The following is a 12604-nucleotide window of genomic DNA, read 5'->3' on the forward strand; positions in this document are numbered from 1 at the left end:
GATCTGCCAGCATCTCCAGTCCCATAGTGTTGCTGGTGCCTGAAGCCACCAAAGCTGAGCCATCAGCTGCCTAGCACCACAGCTTTGGGCTGCAGCTTTCTGTACTCTCAGAAATTTCAGTTGCCACGGGGGAGATGATAAATTTGAGAGGTGCTTCTTTGAAGACATCTGATTTTGAGAACTTGATTTAAATACAGCAGATGCCAGTAAATGACAGTTTAAGAGTGCTAATTATACTCTGAAATATGATGCCCTTATATTTGATTATACATATATCTCAGAGCGTTACATATAATATAATCTTTCTATTTTATCTGTCAAAAAGAGACCTTTAATTTAAAGAAGCTGAAGAAAATACAGCCATTTTTAAGTGTGACATAAGTGTTTCTTGATAGAAACATGGTCTTTTTGGTATTTGTAGGATTTTATGGAAGAAATTTAGCTATTTTTGTTTCAAGAACTAAATTTTCAATCACTAAAGTAAAATGAATACTGCTTTACATAAATGTTTCAATTAATAGAAGTTGAAATATTACTTTATTCTTCCAAATGCTTACCTATAAGCATTTTCTTTGGTTTTTACTTGGTGCCAGTTTGCAAGCCGTTACAAGTATGTACAGCAATTGAATGATGGCTTTTCAAGAACTGTGAGAGACCTCTGGGTGCTGATGATCCAGTTACCTACCAAATGTCCAAATTCACCTTTCTCGCTTAACATCAATTTGCCACACTGGGCACAGCAGGTTTACACTGAAGTGTTCAGCACATCTAAATCTGCATAGTACGCCCTGATATAGGAGTTCTTACTCCTTTTTGGAACAGAAACTTGGTAATGGAATTTATTTATATCAATTGCTCAGAAGCTGGTTCCACTTTATTTTTTTACAAAAAAAAGACGGTTCCCTGAGGCAAGAAAAGAGAGAACAGCAAGAATTAGGGTGGTTTGCAGGTAAAGGCAAACATCAGCAAGACCAAACCTTGCCTTGGGACTAATCTTTTGTTTCTGAAAGCAACAGGCTGCATCGATACATTATCCATTAACAGAGTAATTTTATAAGGTACACAATCTCCTAGACCATTTAGCACTCAATTGAGTTTCACATCGCTTGTCAATAACTTCAGAAATGGCAATAAAATAGGCTTTGGCAGATTATTTTCAACTGACTAACCGGAGATTGAAGGAATTCATCAGTTCCATACTCCAGCTGACAGGTTTCTTTCCTTTTAACACTGCAGTAAGGGAAGCATGGTGCGTAGCAGACACATTTGTTAAAGTGTTTTTCAGTTCTTACAGTCAAAGAAGCAACAAAACATTCGCACCTTGAGCTTTGATACTCTGTGTAAAACTGTTCTGTTCAAAACCATTTGGAGATGGGCTGCTTTTGGCTTGGTTGATTTCAACTCTCTCATACTAGCTTGCTAAGGTACAGCAGTGAGCTACTAGAAATGACACCCCTTCTTCTCTTGCCGTGTAGGTATGCTGCTCCTCCAAACTTATCCTTCAGCTTACAGAAGCCATTTTTCTTGGTGGATCTTGTTTGTTTCCATGAGATTTATTAAGGCAACTAACACTACCATGAGGTCAGTCACTGCTGGTTTTCCATCTCCAACAAAATAACTATTTTTGACCTTGGGCTTCCAAAAACTGTCTTGATATTTTCGCGATGAAAATGCTATAAATGCGCTATGGCATTTGTGAAGACTTAAGAAGTGTGGAGTTGTCATTCTGTTTCAGTGGTGACATGCAAGAATTAAGATTATAATTTCAGACCTGGGCAACTCTATAAAAAGCGTTTCATGAATCTGTATTTATTTCATGAATCTGTATCTGTAATTGAACCTGGCTATCCGGTATTTTGAATGATTCTTCTTTTCTGTGCTTATCTGGACAGGTATTGTTTCTTTTCTGTCATCGCTTGGCTGTTAGTTTCAATAGTCACAATCCAAAGCTAGAATGAAAACGTATATATTACAGGCTGCACAGTGTCATCACCATCGACGAGTACATCGAAGCAGTGGTAGGGGAAGTGCAAACGAAACGAATAAGCTAGCACACGATTTTCAAACTAAAGAGCGCTCGGAAGGATGCTTGTGTGCAAAACACAGCAGCCACCACCACGCCCTGCCACCCCTGCAGCCACCAGCTCCTACCCGCGCGGGAGCCGCAGGCAGAACCTCCTGACTGCGCAAGTGACATTTCTCGACACCCAGCTCCGTGCGGCGCTGCACGAAGCCGGGTTCAAACGCGCCCTCCGAAGCCCCGCTGCAGCCCCGCGCACAGCCACCGCTGCGCCAGCCCCGCGCCGTGCCGCCGGCGCTCCGCTAGCGCGGCTGTTGGGGGCCGGGCCGCGCTCCCGGGGCGCCCGGGGGGCAGCGACAAACCCTCCCCGGGCCGTCACCACCCCCGCCGCGGCCCGCGGCCGCCCGCCCCGGCCCTGATTGGGCCGGCAGGGAGGCCCCTCCCGCCGGGCCCCCTCCCGCCCGCCGGGGCGGCCCCGCCGCCGCGCCGCGCCCGCTCCCCAAATACACCTTTGCGGTGGCAGGGATCGGCAGCGCTGCCCTTCACACAGCCCTTCCGCGGGGCTGCGCGGCCGCGGGTACCCCCCGCGACATGGTGAGTGAGCGGCGCGGACGGGGCGCGGACGGGGCGCGGACGGGGCGCGGAGCGGGGCGCGGAGCGGAGCGGGGCGGCGCGGCGGGGACCCTGGACAGCGCTGGGACAGGGCGGCGGGCCGTGCCCACGGGGAGAGGGGAGCTCGGGGCAGGGCCGGGGCCGGTTTTCTCGGCCGGCTCACGGTGTGGGGCTGAGCCCCGTGATTGGGAGTGGGGCGCGGAGGCCCCCTCCTGTCAGCGCCCCGAGCCCCCTGTGCACCTTGCCTTGAGCCAGATGTGGTCCTGAGCGGCGTTATGTCGCGATTTGGGGCTGGAAGCCGTCTGGGAGCTCGCAGAGATCTCCAGCCAGGAGGGGTGCTTGTCTGCCTTTGTGCATTGTGAGGCTCTCTAAGAATTTGCTAACTGCCGCTGCCCGTCAAGCGACTCAGACCTATTCAAGCTAGTGTTACTGCATTGTATTTAGGTAAGGTTTCTTATCTGGTTTTCAGAGTAATTCGTATCATTGCATTTCATGAATTAGACACAAACCTGGTCTTTAATCACATACTCGATATTTTAATAATAACTGCATTTTTGCATTTGTTATTTCATTTCTTTTTATTCTAGGAAGGAAAAATGAAACCCTAGACTGTGTTGTATTCATTATGATTGGCAGTTTACGTTTTCAGTCGATTTTCATTGCTACACCATTCTTTCTGTTTTTGTCAGGACTTTACACTTCTAATTCCTTTTCTGAGTGGATAAGAGTTGTTTCTGTGGCTGAAGTTCAGTGGCCGTTACTAGCCTAGGCCTAGTAGTCCTTGCATAAAATCATCTCTATGTATAAACATGAGACACTTGAAAAGTTTCTTTCTGCTGTAAAGGAGTACTTTTACACATTGTATGTGCTCTCTCAAGTTCGATCTAATGCTCCTCCTAAAATGGCTCTGTTTTCAGAGCTGGTCACTTTGTGTATATAGGGCGATGGCTTTCTAAGTTCGAAGGATGAATTAACCGGAAAAAATTCCTAAGCAAGGATTCAGTACTGCTAACTATGAGTACTACGCTGAAATTAACTGTCTGCAATGCTTGATTTGGGTTCTGCACTTTCACTGGACTGCAGGTTACACTGGCCTGCATATGGGTTAGTCTAAAGAGAACTGGTAAGAGTTCTGGTAGTTGAAATACTAGAAGGAAAAAAGACATTTTTATTCAGTCAGATTTTCCACTGTGAAGTCTCAGAATACAGAGTTACAGAAAAATGTAACAGCGCACGTTTTCATAACAAGTGTAGACTTTAATTACTTTTCTATGAATAGAACAGTGTTTTACTTATTTGGAAATGGTCTAATCCTACAGGTTTTCCTAAGACTCCCAATGGAGCCACTCCCTTTTCTTGTAGTTACGATTAAGACGATTTGTTTCCATACTACAGAAAGTAGGCATAGGGCAGCATACACTTTCAATCACATTAATGGGTCTGCTGCTTTTCCAGGGTTAGGAACAAAAGGTGGTACCAGCCCATGCTGGAAAGAGATTCCAGTAACAGACCATTTACACAATTATTCACTCAGAGAAGTTAAGCCATTTAAGCAACCAGAGAGTGTGTGCTGATGTGTTACAAATGCAAGCATGGGAAGTTCTCCTTATAGTAGCAAAGTGTCTTGCTTGGATTGTGTTGCTCTGGGGTGCTACATATGGCAATACATTCTGCAGTGCTGATGACTGTTCTCTTTGCTTTGCTTTGCCAATAGCAAGAACCTTAAATGAACTAGATGACTGTAAGAAAGCATGAGGAATACCGTAATGGTGGTACAAAAGACTACACTGCAAATTCTCAGAAGAGAAAAGCAATTGCTGAAATCATGCTGATTTAAAGCAGGCAGGAAATGTAAGGAAGAAGAAAGAAGAAAATCACATCTTGAGATCTCATGGTTGTATTTTTTCCAGTGGAATTCTGTAGCTTGCAGCTATTGCTAGTCATGAGAGTGCAAGATCATGAGGCAAATGCTGCAGGAGAAAGTAAGGAATTTAGTTCTGCAGTGGGTTTTTTAGCCTTTTTTGACATTATCAATAAAATGGCTCACCATCCCCTCTCTCACTGGTTCACTTGCTGAGTGTTCACTTATATTATTCAATTAATTTTTTGATGAACTGTTAAAAATGAGAAGTCAAGGTTGGTCTTTAATGTTGTGTCCATAAGAATAAGTACTGAAGTCTTGTGTATGCATCTTATTCTGATTAATGCTTTCTTTAAGAAACCTGTCTTTAACCATTCTATGACAAGCTGTTGCAAAACACATCCCATACTGAAATCAAAACATAAGTAAGAGTTTGTAATAAAATATAATACTCAAAACAGCAGTAGCAGTCAAAAAACCGGGGATGTCACATAATGCAACATAAAATACCACAGCCTTTATGAAGATAAATGCCATATGTTTGCAAATCTAAAAAAAATACTGGGACTCAAAATAAGCAATCCAGGAAGTCGAAGTCGAGTTTGTAGCAAGTGCAGCTATTTTGCTTATAACTGAAATGAATTGTTAACCAAGAGATGTTACAAATTTTAATTTTGTTAAAAAAAAGCACCTCAGTAATCTAAGGAAACTGACAAAATATTCTAAATTATCAACAAGGAAATATGTATTGGAAGATAGTGGATGCATTTTGCATCTACTCTGTAGACAAGCAGCCAGTTTCCTTTTTTTATACAAACTTACTCATTTAAGAAGAGTTCAACAGAGGTAAAAATAAGTCTTTAAAACAGTTAATCGGAAACTACAGGATGTGTTATAAGAAATTTTGTTGTAATGATATTTAGAAATCACTGTGTTTCAGCTTGCACATTTTATTAGCAAATGAAAATTGAGCCGTGGAGAGCTGCCATTAGAGTTCCTTTGCTGGAATTCCTTGCACATTTTGTACGATTTCCTTTTTAAAGACCTTTATTGTCTATATGTTTATTAAAATTCACTGCATTTATTTAGATGCTTAGTGTTGCAATTAAGATTTTTAGCACTTGAAATTTAAATTAAGCCAAATCTCACATTTACGTCACATTAAATATTCTATTCAGCATGTTTTGAGCATCTGAGATATGCCTCTAATGCATATGAGATTTATTCAGGAAGTCTTGTGTGACGGGTAGAACAAAGATTCGAGATTATCATTGAACAGATACTGTATTTTTCAGTCAGTGTTCAGGGCATAAGTCTTTGATCAAGAAAGCATCACTGTTCTGGACTGAATATTAGTATCTACTTAATTTTAAAATTCCTGTAGAATTTGATCATGTGCATAAATGGACTTGGGCTTCTGACCAGGGTTTCTAGATAGGGCATAAACAAAAAATTTTATCTATCTATTTTTGAATACAGGCAGCAAAATTTGCTAGAGAAGGGATATTTTTTATGAGCTTTTTGCTTATATATCCACCTGCTATGAAACAATTGAATAGACTATGTTAATATCTCTAACAAAGCATTTTAATTGTAACACAGGTATTGATTGCTACTCATTTGGTAATATGCCCTTCTTCCCATTGTTTTGTTGTCCTGCTCAGGTGATGCTACTCTTAGCTTAGTGTTAATGCTTCTTTGTCATTTTGGCTGCTCATTTATAAGAGCTCACACAGGATGCTCACTTACTTTTTGCAGATGCAGAGTCCGGAGCAAGCTGACATCTACTCCCTTTTCATAGGAATGCAGGTTTCAGTGCTGTCAGTTGCTCTGCTGCTTCATGGCCTAAGTCAGAACAAATACATTCTTTACAGGTTAATTCTACTTCACTGTAGAGGGCTAGCCCATCCTTGCTTTCCATAGGGCAGGCTGGTATAAAACACAGACCCCCTAACTTCCCAGCTTGCGTCCCTTCAGCCAAAGCATCACAGGAATGAGACACAGGAATCTGTACACTTTCCTATGTCAAAACACAGCACTGCACCAGCTACCACGAAGGAGAAACATGACTGCTACTGCTGAACCCAGGACATTATACCTCACCAAGTCCTGTTCATTGCTTCAGACACTAGGTGAATTTGAGCTTTAGGGCTTCCGCAGGCCTTCAGCCTTTGGGACATTCTCGCCCTATCAGAGCATAGTCTTTTGTGATATACACTTCCACTTATTTTTCATTCATATTTCCTATTATATGATAGGGTTTTTAAGCGCACTGAATGCCCTAGCATTGTGAGTTGATTTTCTTCTTTCATGTTCATACTAGAAGTATCTGTTCCAAGAGAATGGTGCCCTGCTATTAGAAGTAGCCGCTTTCTTGTGCAAGTCTGCACCATTAGGTTAATTTCTTACAGGCAGCACACTAACCCTAGATGATAATCAAGTTGTGACTGTACATATAATTTCTGAGAGGGTACTTTTTTCATGAGACCTGCTGTATGTACCTCCTATTATTTGTATCTACCTGAACGTGAAGGGAATGCTATGCTGTCCCTGATTCAGTGCCAGGACCACTTTTTCTGTGCCCTGGGGCAAGGGGAAAAATACCTGAAGACTTGCATCCCAGCATGGGGCTACAGGGCAGAGGGCTGTCCGAAACCCTCTCTGGCTGCTGTTCAGCTATGCCTTGCACTTTATGCATGGCTGTGTCTATTGATTGTTTTGGACAAGTCCATATAGAAAATAGGTCAGCTATGCAGCGGCTCAGGAAGAGAGCTTTAATTATGTGGCTTGTAATCGAGAAAGCAGGGTGTGTGCATCATCATGGAGGAGGCTGGAACCAGTTCCAAAGATGTTATCAAAGATGTTGCGGAATCTAGCCCTTGACAGTTATTTGTATTAGAGAGCTTCGGGGAATATCCCATGCAAGTCATCCAATTGTTTCAGTGAGTAAAAATTTCTTACTAGAAAGCAGTGTGCTAAAATCCCTTGATTATTTTCTCTTCCACAAAAGGAAATTGAAAGAAACATACATTTATGAAGTGAATCTCTTCCCCAGGTCCATTCTGAGGTATTCAGAACAAAAATATATTTCCCTGCTCTTGTGGAGAAAATATATTTTGTGGGAATCTTTCTGGTTTAATTCTGGAATGTCATCGATTCCAGAGGGTGTAGTAAAACTTATGGTTTCTGTGATGCCACAGTAGTTGCTGTTAAACTCCCTGTTTTTAATGAATAGCAGGTTTCTTTATGGTATATTAGATAGTAGTGTGTTATATAGTGATGACTGCCTTTCTAATGCTGACTGAGGTAAAGATGTCTTTAATTTAATTTTAACCTCACCTTTCACTTGGCACTTGATACAGATGGAGACTGACAAAAGTTCTTAAGGGAAAGCTGATTTCTTTCCTCGGCAAATACAGAAACTCTCCGCACATGAAAAAGCAATAGTAAAGGCCTGACTACAATGGAGGAACACCTCAGAAAGACTTCCAGTTCGGTGCTTGGAAAAACTGTGATTTTGCAGTTGCTCATAATTATTCCTATGATTTGAAAACAGGAGACAATATACCCAGTTGCTGCCTTCTGGTTAACAGGGAGGGGTGTCTGCTTATATTAATAGCTGTGTGGCTCCCTAGTCCTGACTGCAGGCACCCTGGAGCCTAAAATACTCATTGCAGATCCTGTTTTAAATAGCACTGCTAAAATTTCCCTGTGTTTGGAGAAAGCATGCATCAATCTAACTTTAAATTATTTTTTTCTTTTGCCAAAATGGTCTTTGTAGTTGTCGATTTGCACTTGCAAGCTGAGAGTGCAAAACCACTTGCCTCATGCTGAGAAAAAAATATTTGGTGCATTGATAAACTGTTCAAATTTTGGTGAAAATATAGCCATTTGATTGTAGAGCTCATAAAGCATATTTAGAGGTAGGGTTTTAGGAAATTCTAATGGGATTCACATGGGAAGGGTGGTATGAAGGGAGGGATTGTCTTGTGAAGCTTCTCAAGGATTTTGGTCAATGTGGAACTGATTTTTTTCTTTTCTTCCCCTCAAAATCTTGAGGAAATCATGATAGAATAATTACAGTTAATTTTATCATAGAATCATAGAATGGTTTGTGCTGAAAAGGACCTTAAAGGTCATCTGGTTCCAACCCCTTTGCCATGGGTAGGGACACCACCTCAAATCCCTTTCCGACCTGGCCTTGAGCACTGCCAGAGATTGGGCATCCACGACTTCTGTGGGCAACCTGTGCCACCCTCATAGTGAAGGATTATTTCCTAATGTCTAATCTACATCTCCCCTCTTTCAGTTTAAAGCTATTCCTTATTTTATTGCAGTTAAAGGTTCTCAAACAGGTTGCATAGTACTAATAAAACCAGCCAAGAGGAAATGCCTTTCCTATAAGTAATTACAGAGCCTTTAGAAATGGGAAAGTGAAGTTAAACCAAGTGTGTGTTAGCCATGAACCTATAGGGTGAGGACAGCTTTTTTGTTCTGCTTTTATATATAGCACCTACCCCCTTTTACAAATCCTACCTGCAAAATATATTTGGATTTCACTTGTAGAAATGTGCAGTATTCTCATATTTATTTTAAAATCTGACTTCAAATTTTTATTAGCTTTGACCTGATTTTTGTAAATCACTCAGGTCTATTAAACTCCTGGCCAAAAAAACTTGTGCAACTCAGTTCAAGAAGTCTACATTCACTTCCTAGCTCAGCAGCAGCCTTTCTTTTGTGATTTCCAGCATGACTTATTTCCCCACTTCTAAAAGAGGCATCTGACCCCTTCTTTTCATATCCCATTTTTCTGTCTTAACTATTCAGAAGGCAAACCCTTCAGGTCAAATATCATCTTTTACTCTATATTTGGGTATTGCCCTGATCTTAATTTGGACCTTCTGGGAGGTTAAAGTAGGCAAATAATACACCTAGCAATAGCGACAGAGAAGAAGCAGAATGCAAATTAACTGGCACAATCTGTCTGCTGAGCAACCTGCCCAAGGATGAAATCACCAGACAGAAGGTTAAATACCATTATTTAGGTTTAAGCAAAACCTCCATAAGAACTTTCACATGCTGACCAAGTATTGATCTCACTGACTGAAAGGCAGCCTACACGAATGCTAAAAGGTAATGAAATATTTCCCTTCCCAGAGAAAAAACATTTGGAAGTGTGGTGGCAGTGGAGTAGCATAGAGAGCAGTCTTCCAGTCATAAGTTAGGCATGGCTTGCAAAACATTTTGGTAGGCTCAAGGAGGCAGAGACTACATTTGTAGTAGGACACAGAGTCTACAGGTGATCTGAAAATCGGCATCAACTTAAATCACCTCTGCACTTACTCTGCATGTTACATGCTCCAAATCTGTGGAAAATTCAGTAATAGTCAATTATATGTGGAAAAAGTCACTGACCATAACACCACCAAACATAACATCACAGCTTAGTCAAAAAGTTTGAAGTGTGCAACTGTATCATGTGTGAGATAGTGGTGGGCATCATCACAGAATATTCATTCTCTTAGAAGATTAGAGACTGGCACTAGCAAATACCATTAAAAATGGTTTTAATGCTTGATTAATGTAATATATGAAATGCGGTTTCATGATATCTTCCTTCCCTTTTTTGCAGTCCTAAGTAATACTAAGTTCTAAGCAAAATTAGGTTTAAATGATAGATAGAGGGGAATTAAAAGCTAAAAGTCTTTTTTCAAATATGCTTTGAAGTGGTGAAGAGCAAGGAGTACTGATGGAATACAGGATTATGATTTACATGTAGTAAAAGCTGAAAAATAACATCCATCCCTGCCCATGTTGTGGGCAGATTTTTGTTAGCAATAAAGTGGAATAGGGAAAAAATGAGGTAAGAAACTGAAATGAGAGTAGCGGCGGCAGAAAAGCATCTAATGGGTTGAAATATTTAAAAAAAATAGTTGTACTGCAGTTTCTGTAATGTACTGTATTTTAAATGGCTGATCTGTCTAATGCTGGCATAAATGCACAAAAATAAGACGGTTTTTGCACGATTTTCTATAACATATCCTCAGTGTTTTCTTTTCCAACTGTTACTCTGCAATCATGAAAACCACTCATAATCTTTAGTAAAATATTAATAAATGCATTCAGATCTTTAATGCTAAACTTAGATTTGGTACTGTCTTTTAACAAAGAGGCTGCATTAATTAGGAATGGAATCCTGTTGTCAGTTTAATATAGTATGGGCAGTGTGGGATTTAGATGCCTGTTATAAACAGAGTTAAAAACCTAGAGCAGGGGTTTACAACGTGAATATGATGCAGAGATACGTGTGATACTGTGAGAACGTAATTTCTCCATTGTCACAGGACACTTGTAAAGTTAGTGCTTTTGCCTCACTAGAACTTGCCAGGTACAAACATTTAAAACAATGTTTTGGATTTTCAACATCACCTAAACTGTAAGCGGAAATGTCAAAGGTTTCTGACCCCATGTAAAGAAAGATTATACACAGTGCAGCAAACTTTCTTTCCTGTTTTGTTTTTACCTGTCGAGAGTATACACTCCACGAGATTCACGGTGCTTCCGGATGCTTCAGAATGCCAAAAGGCTTAAAAAAATACTGTCTACATCTTGGCAAGAAGTTCTTCATGAAGGAGATGCTACCATTCTTTATCCTTAAACTTAGGTTTGTAGTTATATCCTCTAGAAACTCATGCCTCTCATTCTCTCCCACCTGCTTAACTATACACATGGTCTCTCAGCCTTTTCATCACGGAATTTCATATATTTCTAGAAGAAGGGGGAACTGGCTATGTAGCATTCTCTGTCTGTGCGCATACACAAATACAGAGGTAAAACTTGTTATCTGTTAGATGTTTTCTTTTATCGAGAACCCAGTAAACAAAAACCCTTAACTTTCCAGTCAAAGGAGCATTTCTTTACAGGGTACTCTATTTCAATGCCATTCAAAACCCATTTGAAGTACTACTCTGAGTACATATGGACTTGCCAGGGCCAGAATTTGATTTTGGTTCATTTTTAGGTTTTCACCCACAGTTCACTGTCCAGTCTGTCTCTCCTTTCACCTCTGAAACAGATGAAATGTTTTCTCTATTAGCTTGAGCTGTTATTCACAGTGCCAGTATGCGACATGGCATGTTGGAGACATCTTGTAACCTGGCTCCATTTTTGAAATGAATGTAGTTTCTTAATATAATGAAAAAAAACAGGTATTCAGTGGTAGATGCCCATTTTACAGATTTAGAAAACAGAACATACAGAGTGGTTGTTCTTCTACATTTTGGTGGGAAAAAGTACTTGAAGGACCTTTGATGTGGGATAGGTCCTACATTAAAACTGAGCTTCACAATACCTGGGTAGTTTATCTGTCATTGCACAAGCTGAAGTGTTGAGATAAAGATGTTTATCAATTACATTTGATATTAATTTTGGTCCTCAGTGAATTACAACTGAGATGACTCCATTACCTCAATAACGTCAGTGCAGCCAAGATCCCACACAGTCATTGCCTGTCACTTGAGCGTTCAGATTTTAACCTTCAAGGATGACTGGCAATGTCCATTAGTCAGCTGTTATTTCCACAAGCCTATCTGCTGCTACTTCTCCTTAGCTGATGCTCACATTTGAAGCCCTACCCTCTAGAGCAAGACTCTCAAGCTGTGTTCTGTGCTCATTTTTCCTGAGCACTGAAACCCAAAGGCTGCCAGCACTGAAGCATAAATTGCCACTCCTTGAACTAAGAAACTGAGTCCCCTTTTAGTTCCTTACCTTCTGTGGTGGCACAGTGCAAGGAGAGCCTGGCTTCCAGTTCTTGGTGATTAGTGACATTAGTGCACTTCTGTGCTGCCTCATTGGACTGCAGGTCAGGGCTTTCAAGTAAGCTAGGTAAGTAGTGCTTCCATCCTAGGATCTCAGATGCCTGTGCAGCACTAACTGGTATTTCAGAAGGCCTGATGGAGAAAGAAAAGAGCCTCCTTATAAATGTATTACGAAAGAGAAGTGAAATATCTTTAAGAAAAAAAATGCAAAACTATGAAATCTTAAATCAGTAACAGTGTGTATCTGGTCTTTAAATCAGTGGCATTTGAAACAAAATCGTCTGTATCTTCCTT

At 40.8% G+C, this 12604-nt stretch overlaps 1 protein-coding gene and 1 long non-coding RNA gene across 3 annotated transcripts in view; both read left to right on the forward strand.

The window, feature by feature from the left end:
• The window catches only part of LOC130604569 (uncharacterized), a 185844-nt gene that overhangs the window by 42190 nt on the left and 131050 nt on the right, over nt 1-12604 (forward strand). The window lies entirely within an intron of this gene.
• Nucleotides 2453-12604, forward strand: part of GUCY1A1 (guanylate cyclase 1 soluble subunit alpha 1) — a 35161-nt gene continuing 25009 nt past the window's right edge. Inside the window, exon 1 of one of the 2 annotated variants that reach the window (XM_057419157.1) lies at nt 2453-2614. The gene's annotated coding sequence lies outside the window, so the exon portion shown is untranslated. The remainder of the gene's footprint in view (nt 2615-12604) is intronic. The other variant, XM_057419158.1, reaches the window with a different exon arrangement.

The sequence above is a fragment of the Pezoporus wallicus genome, unplaced genomic scaffold (assembly GCF_028554395.1).
Source record: "Pezoporus wallicus isolate ANWC-B61680 ecotype Strahan unplaced genomic scaffold, APGP_CSIRO_Pwel_v1 contig_2384, whole genome shotgun sequence".
Lineage (NCBI taxonomy): Eukaryota > Metazoa > Chordata > Aves > Psittaciformes > Psittacidae > Pezoporus > Pezoporus wallicus.